The sequence below is a fragment of the Indicator indicator genome, chromosome 1, assembly GCF_027791375.1.
Source record: "Indicator indicator isolate 239-I01 chromosome 1, UM_Iind_1.1, whole genome shotgun sequence".
Taxonomy (NCBI): domain Eukaryota; kingdom Metazoa; phylum Chordata; class Aves; order Piciformes; family Indicatoridae; genus Indicator; species Indicator indicator.
In genome coordinates this window covers 44,785,840-44,794,778 of record NC_072010.1, presented here as the reverse complement: position 1 = coordinate 44,794,778, position 8,939 = coordinate 44,785,840, and positions in this window count along the sequence as shown.

Sequence of the window (8,939 nt, the reverse complement as noted above, 5' to 3'; positions counted from 1 at the left end):
CAAACTGTCTGTTTAGCAATATATAGCCGCTTGATGCTTGCTATTACTAATGCAGATCCAGCTACTCTAGTCAGCATAGCATTTAAAGTCATGCAGGCCAATTTCCATTCAGCACTACCATATATTCACATTTATACAGTATGCAAATACAGTGTCTTTTTCCAAAGACTGATCACTAGCATTTCTTTCCCTGCTCTAGTTCTAGTAACAGGTGTTTTAGCCAACAGATTTTAAAATCATGTTTTGGTTTTGTATGAACGTCCTTCACATAACCCTATATTAGGGTTATGCTTCTAACTACTTTTAGAATGCCCTCCATGTACCCTGTTTCAACCCAGTTAGGCTTTGAACTGTGTTTTAGACCCTCTGAAACAACAGGTTTAGAGTAAAGTGCTCTGCAACAGCATTAAAATGCAAAACTAGTAATACTGCGCTATGCTGTCTGAAAATTAATTTGGCTTCAAGTCTTTGAGATCAGGCATGACATAGGGCTAGGCAGCATATACTAGTAAGACATTTCAGACATTCATGTAAATTGTATAGCTGTAGTAACTGAAATGTTTCTAAGACTTGCATACTTTAATTATATGTTTTACCTCCATCTGATTAAATGAATGATAAATAGATAATTTCAAAATTGTTTTTTTGTTTTGCCTTGTTTTATATATGTACATTTATAAATATGTACATTTGCTCTGGCAAATGCTTTGGCAGGTTAATTAGTAAAGTTCTGTGTGTACTAAAACATTTACAGAAGCTGCTCTCGATGTGTTTTAATCTTTTTCAAAGGGATATAATTAGGTCTAAACTGCAGGTAAATAAATCCATTCTCATCACCATGTTTTTGTGCTAATGATGGGACAGGTCCTACAGTCGTTTGTCAAGCAACAGTCAATGGAAGATTAATAATGAATGTATAATTTTTAAAGGGTGATTTTTTAATTTTTTTTTTTATTTTAGCATTTCTACTGTGACTAAGAAACAGGCAAGTCAGATCAGCTCTTGTTCTTGCTCAGGTTCGCTTCTTATCTGACTTACGAAGAGCTGCATTATTTAGTTTACAGATAATCTAAAAGCATGTTCAGATCCAGGCCAAAGAAAAAAAAAAAAAAGCCCATTTTAAGAATTTCCATTGTTATTAGATTTTCTTTTTCTCTGAAAAAAAAAAGTTTGAACAAAACTTTATGAAGGTGGTAATAAGCTGCCAATTAGTATCTACTAAATGAAATTGAAATGAGAGTTTGTTCAGAATTAATAATCAGAAAAAAAGATAGGAGTTTACAGGTGCAATAATTTTTTAACGTTTTTGTTTCTTCACTGACTTTGCAGACCAAGTTAGAAGTGAGTTTACATCTTAACAGACAAATTTACTGCAGAAAATTGAAAGTAAGTTCTTTTAAACTCAGTACAGTTCTGTTTGTGTAAATAAGACTTTCAGCAGACATGTTCAAGAGTTTCGGTAAGTGATCAGTCCTCTGCAGCAATGTTCCCTGAGCGTCTTATAAAAAGCACAATTCAACGGCTTTAGTTACTGTCCCACAGAGTGAATGGTAAGCAGCTGGGGCTGGATATGTATAAGACACCTTTCAGTGTGTTTGGTCACTGATAAGAAAAGAACAACACTCTGTGCTGGAAAGAGCAGTGCCAGGTTCAATGAAAAAGAGTTAAACTTTCTGAAACTATGTAAATGCTGCAGGTTCTGAGCGGGCAAGGATCCAGGCTTTCTGAATGAATGTAGACTCAATTACTTTGAACTCCCTTGTTCTGTGCATTCCTCTTCGCTTAGTAGTGCTATAACCATTAGGGGAGACAGGAGAAAACAAGAACAAATGTCAAGTCCCAGGCGGTTCAAGCTTGGCAATGGTGGAGCACAGCATTGCCTTGTGGGAGAGGGGTTGGGAGCAAAGGAGTTCAGGATGGGTGGGAGGAGAGATGGAATGGAGACAGGATCTCTGCTTTCCTAACCCATCATCTCTGCTAGACATGCCTCTTAGGGAAGGTAAACTTAGGTACTTCGGTTGCACTGTCCTGGTAGGGAGAATGACCAGAGTTGATGAGGACCTTGCACATGCATTGTTTGGAGTAGGGAAGGTGTGGAAAGATGTGGACATATTGTTTCAAAATAATGAGGTAAGGGAAACCAGAAGACCTCAGCTGAACTGAGCCAAAGTTGAAGCCATAGGACAATGCCTGATAATAATCTGAGGAGCTTTCAGGACATCCAGAGCTCTGTTGTGAGTCAGCGAATACCCACTTCATTTTCTCACGTAAACTTACTAAAGAAGTGGACATAAAGTTTCCTCCTGCAAAAATCAGTAGCCATCTGTACTTTTGTCCACCCATAAGACTCCATCTCCCCAAGGGAAGAATTGATTCTCCTTATTTTTTGAGCCTGCATGAGCTCATTCTAACTTCCTACTGAAAACAGAATTGCGCTACCCATGAGGTACCCTTTTAACTCATGATAGGCTTTGTGAATGCCACTCATGCTATATAATACAGCACCACCACAGCGAGGAATGTAGCAGGGTGACTTTCTGTTAAAGTGAACGTGGAAAAATCATGAAACGACAGCCTATTGCTGTTGCTATAGACTTAGCTGTTGCCATTTCATGGTTAGCTTATGGAGCTTATGCAAAAGCAAGCCTGGTTCCCATTTTTCATTTAACTTTACCAAAAATACTGTGATTCTGAAATAATAAATAGCACTCCCTAATTAGTTCAGCCTGGCATTTTGAGTGAAAATACACTTCATCTTGACTTCTTTCCCCTCTTAACATTTCAGGAATCATCCAGTTCACCTTTCTGCTCTGGTGTGCGAAGTCTTGCTATCGGGAGAATATTGCTAGTATCTCTTGGACAAGGCTTTGTTGTGAAGCATGTACAGAAGGTGAGTTCTTTTTTTGCCATCTCCCCAGTGTACCCTAGGACAGCTGTGTAAAACCTTCCTGTTCCCAGTGGAGTCCCTCAGGATTTCTTTGCCATGCTGCAAAGAAGTGAAGTGAAGAGGGAAGGAAGTGAAGAAGGGAGTGAAGAGTATACCTTCCTGAACCAGCCTGACATTTCTTGTTACTAGAATTGAATTGGCATATCATGGCAGGTTGAAACCTCCTCAACAGAGTGATTCCAGCACCAGAGAACTGGATTTGACAGACTTTTAGAATATAAAGTTATAAAAACTGCCAACCAATTGATTCCTCTATTCTGCAGGCCAAGGGAGACTCACCACTGCAAAGTTTGATAAAGACTTTTATAAAATGAGTGGTGTACACAAGCTTCTCTATTGCACAGTTGAAAATGAGGTGAAGCTTTTTAAGTTATATTTGAAGTTTGCTAACATTACTAAAAGCAGCCAGATGCAGTTGTACTTGTGGTTTGATTTTCTCCTTTTGCTAAACATGCTTGTCTTTCCCTGTAAGTTGAGAGTAAGTTAGAATAGCAGTGAAGGTTTGTGACAACTAAATGAAGGTATGTAAACTAACCCACAACTAACTTCTCAATTTTTTTTCCCAGCAACAGGTAAAGATCCTACCATGTCTGCATTTTCTGTGTTTTGACCTGACTGAGTCAGTCTGCAGTCTATAGAACATAATTACAGATTAATTATATAAATCTGTCTATGCAGAGATCTGTTCAAGTATTTTCCCTCAAGTTTAACTTAAGCATGTGTGTATGCACTTGCATGCATCAGTCTGATTTGCTATTTATCAAGACCAGTGCTGACTTGGCGGAACAGATGCTTCAAGATGGAAACTTCAACTGCTCATTACTTGAATTCTTGGATTAAGAATCATCAACCTGTCTGGAGAAAACAAGACATCTTATTCAGTAGCTGAACCCAGTCTGCACACAGATTTGAAGGAGTCTGAATAACTTTAGGTAACAGTCTTGCATTTCTCAGTTTCAGGTGCATTTCGAACATTTGCAGCCCATGTGAGAAGAGGAAGTACAAAAAATTTGTTACAGTTCTAGTCCCATTTGTTTACCTCTATAGGTCTAACATATATCTGAACTAGAGGCTGTTTATTAACAGCCTTTTTGAGAACACCAGGTCACTGACTCAGCTTTAGGAGATGAGTGTTTCCTGTATTTTTATCCTTTGTCATACAGCTGCTCAGCTCTGACTTGTTGCACAGTAGGGCCAGAAACTACAACATCATGCTCCTTAAGCATGTCATTTAATTATTTATGTACTACTAGTGCAGATGGAAATCTGTGCATGGGGGTAATTACACAAGATTAATTAAAATGTGTACTTAGAAAATAAGATTCATGGTTTTTGGAAAGGTGGTTTGCCTGTCACTTGGAAGTTTGGTGGGAGATATCACCACTCTTTCCTTCTACCTCCCCCATGCAACACAGAGAGTGCCCACTTTATAAAAACAAATGCTGTTGGCAGCATTTGTTAGCAATGGGGTGTCCTATGCTGATGTTTAACTGCTTGATTATATGAGGCAAAACCACATTCTTTACTACTGAAGAAAGTATTTTTGGCTCCAGAGTGTTTATGCTGAAAATTTGTTAAGAAATGCTAACTGTAAAAGTGACACACTTGCATGTTTTGTCTGAAATCTCCTGATTAGAGAAATAATGTAGAGTGGTTTGGGGTTTGTGAAATACTGGTCCACCAGTTGGGAGATGGAACCTTTACAGACTTGGTCATGGCAGAGAGAATGGTCTGGCTGGACAAGCTAGGAGAGCATCAAAGCAATGACATGCTACTTGTTTAACAATCCCTGGGAGCATAATGAGGTACGACAGCAAATACTCATTTGGAACTAAATCCTGACGTTGAGAGCAAAAATAATTAAGGGATGTGGTCAGAAAAAATTCCTTCACCTTCTTATGCTGCACTCTTTCAAGCAAGGGAAGAAAAGATCAGCATCTTAATCAACTGCCTGTAATGTGCAGAAAGAAGATCCTGGGGACTTAAGAGCATAATATCTGCAGGATTCAATGTGCTGCTTATTGTAATACTGGGAGCACTTCAAATCCAGACAGACCATTTTCCTACCCAGAGAAGCTAAGGACCCTGTGTGGTTATATTCTCTGTGGTACTTGAACTATTCAGAGTAAGGGTAGGAACCTATATTTCAGTGTGTCATGTCACTATACCCTTAGTGGTGAAGCAGTAGAGCTCAGGCTATTTGCACTAATGTCTTCACAATTTCTGAAATTAAGCAGTAGTCTTTCTACTCAAACAATCTTGCATCTGGCATAAGGGAATTCTGCACTAGACAAGTTTATAATAATCAGATCTGATAACTGGTTAAAGAAAGGGAAGCTTTTGGTGGCCATCCCAAAATGATTATTTAACCATACTGCCTGTAATCAGCAGAAAGAACTGAAATAAAAAGATTCAGTGATTTAAACGGGCTAAAATTTGACAAAGCTGAAATAAATAGTAGACTTCAGTAGCAACCAGTGAATAATGAGGCAGAGCCTGAGTGAGGTGAGTACAAGCCCCAGAAGCTAGTCAAAACAAAAGCCTTCCTCAAAAGAACGGCCTCTTTCCTTCTGCCTCTTTGGAGGGCATTCTGTAAAGCAGTTATAATTATAGATACCCAACAGCTGGGAAAAGTAACAGCAAATATAACTTTGATGGCAGTGATTATGGAAAAATAATATGGAGGAAGAAAGATGCCTAAGAAGTCAATGACCCGCATTGAAAAGAGCATCTAAAAAAAGTCCATGAAATGTATTAAGAACTCTAACAATTAGCTCTTTTTAGATAAAATATGTAGAAGTGTTGATAAGCAAGGAGAAAAGAAACACACCAAGTATTCCCATGCTGTATTTGGGAAAAGAGTGGGAAAAGTATTTGTATCATATAATGACAAAATATTTTCCATTTCAACAGTAATTCAAGAGCATATTAAACCAGCTACTATTAATGGTGTTAGATGAGTATGTCTGGATAACTTCACACCAGGAATTTTAAAAGACCTGGTCAGTGAGCTTTCAGGATTAATGCTCAGTAATTGTTAGAATATTAGACATGTTCTGGAAGGCTGTTAAGAACACTAGAGTTAAAAACTATACTTGAAAGAAAATGTAAATTAAATTATACAGGTAATTTTAAATTTGTATTGTGACATTAATTTGAGCAGCTCAACGTGAATAGTCCATGTGCAGATTTATTAAAAGAGAAAGATAATAAAATAATTGCCACTCAGTATAGGCTTGTGAAAAAAACAAGACCTTTGAATAAAGTTGGTCACAAAAGCTCACAGAGTTTATACAAAATGTATTTTTGTAAAGTATACCACTTGATTCAACTCAACATTTTAAATTAAATTCCTGATTCAGCTCTGTCAGAGGGGCTGGATTAGATGATCTTTTGAGGTCCCTTCCACCCCTAGCATTCTGTGATTCTATATTTTAAATTAAATTCCTAATTGACAAGTTTTAACATTTTTCAAATTAAATATTGCTGGGTTGGTGTATAAGGTTGTCATGGGATTTTTTTTTTAACAACAAGTTATTTACATTTTTTTAAAGAAAACATAAAAATTGATCAATTTATTGAGGAGATAAAGCATGGGGGATAAGTATGAAGGTGAGAAATCTGTCTACTGAAACAACAAATTCCTAGATTTCTTGGTACACTGGATATTTCTAAACTACAGGTCTTCCAGTTTAAATATATATGAGGACACAAAAAGGTTCTTGGCTTGAAAATGGCTAATTAGCTCAAGATAATTCCTCACATGGCCAAGAAGGATGTAAATCTTAGATGCCAAACCAAGTGAACCTCATGTAGAACTCTTACACTGCAACTAGGACTGGTGAGGGTGTTTTACTGCAATGCTCTATGCTTTTTAGCATTCACAGTTCAAGGGGGGTTGAAATCTACTTTCTCACACTTGGCTGAGCCTACACTGCCTTGCAGTGTCTCCTGAAACAGTTGGTGTATACACAATGGAGAAAGCTAAGCCTACAGATGGAGGCAGACACTGTTTCCCTCTGAATACCTTAATTCTGTATTGACCATGCAGTAAACTGAGGTGTTTTTCAGTCATTGCTTCTGATGGCCTTTTTGTTTTTAATTTTCTTTTCCTCATCAGAAATAAAAAGCTGGTATAATGAATTAAAACTGATTACCAACAGGCTTGCTTTCCTTAATTACCTCTTAATGAGTCCTAATGGTGCATGAACACAAGCTCACATACTGACAGCTGTTTAGAAGGACCTTTTCAGTACATGCTTAAAATATTTTTGTAATATAGATGCCTAAAAACTCTTGTGAATGGATTCTTTAAGCTATCAGATAAAGATATACCATGGTTAAATGTTGAATAGCTGGAGTTAAATCTGGACAATTTCAATCTTGATCAGTCTCACAAATTGAGGTTGCTTGAGGATCATCAATGTTCTGAGCAGCTTGCAGAGCACTAATGTCACATGCACCATAGTTCAGGAGCTCTCAATTTAAGTGAGCTGTGGTTTTATTGCTACATTCTTGCTGTTGCACATCCCAATTCCATGAACTCTCCAAAGGACCCCCGAATGGAGCACAAAGAATTAGGTAGTATCTTCTGTCTTTCCAAACTGCGTGCCTCTGGGGAGAAAAAAAATATCCCCATAGGAAGGAACCAGCCCTTCTGTTATTGGAAATGGCTGCTGTGGCAACAAAGGGAAAATTTCAGTCAGTTGGAAGATACTGAAATTACAAGAGGATTCTCTCTTTTCTTAATGATAAGGGTAATTACTCAGATGACCATTATCTTCTTCAACATATTCTGGAAGCTTGATCGACACTTTTCTTTTTTTTTTTAAGAAGCAGCCTGGGAACAAGCAAGTAATTTAAAAAAATGTCAACAGCAGATACTGATTTTCTATGCATCTGCCTCAAGACGAAGTGAGGTTTGACCTCCACTGACAATACATTAAACATCTTCCAGTAAGCGAGATAAATAACTGGATGTCACTTGTCAGGAGGAATGACAACAAAGTAGAGATTACAAAAACCAACCTCAGGCTGCAGTTAGAAGGGTGAGTCAGGAGTTTGAAAGGTTCTTCCCGTAAAAGTTTCTGAAGGTGTACTTGATTTTTCATCCTAGTTACACCATAGAAGAGGAATGTAATTGTGTGAAGAGAATGTTTAAAATTCCAGAAGAATATATTTGGAACCAACAGAGAAGCTAAAAACTACTCAGAACATCTGCTGCATTTAGTGGCCATCAGAAGTTGACTGATAAGATGAATAAGCCAAATGCTACCAACCTCATAGGCTCCTGTCCTCCACTACGAGAAGGCTGATCAACCTTGATAAAACATGTCTGCACATGCATCCTATCTCCTGTTCACCTTGGGGCTTACAGAGTTGGTAACAATATTCCTCTTGCTGGATGGAGAATTATCTGTATTTCTCATTGTGCACTGTAAGGAAATGACACAGATGCACCCCCCCCTTCATGGTTTCAGCTTGCCTCATGATGAACTCCTCCCATCAAGGAAACAAATGCCTCCACACAATTTGTCTAGCTTCATTGACTTAGGCAAGGTGTAGTCAGAAAATGACTGATTTGCCAACATTGGAACAATGAAACACAGAAACGTCTCTCTTCTCAAAGAAATGATGTAAGATGTCCATTAAAAAAAAAAAAAAAGTCAAACCAAATGCTACAGAAGGTCCAATGACATAGGGCAGCCTTACAGATCTCCCCTTAGTGTAGTTTACTGTATTATTCCCATGAGCTGCAGATGTGTTCAAAGTCCTTTAGAATGCTTTTAGTTTCAGTTCTCAGACATACATCAAGCAGTAGATCATGTTAAATAATACAAAACATAGTTGAACAATTAATACAGTGTTGGTTTTCCCCCCTTCATTATTTTCTGCCTTTCTGAAAGTACTTACAGCTCGATCAACAGAAGGAAGTAATTTTTCAGTGAGAAACCCACGAAACACTTAATTAGCATATTGGGACTTGGAGCTT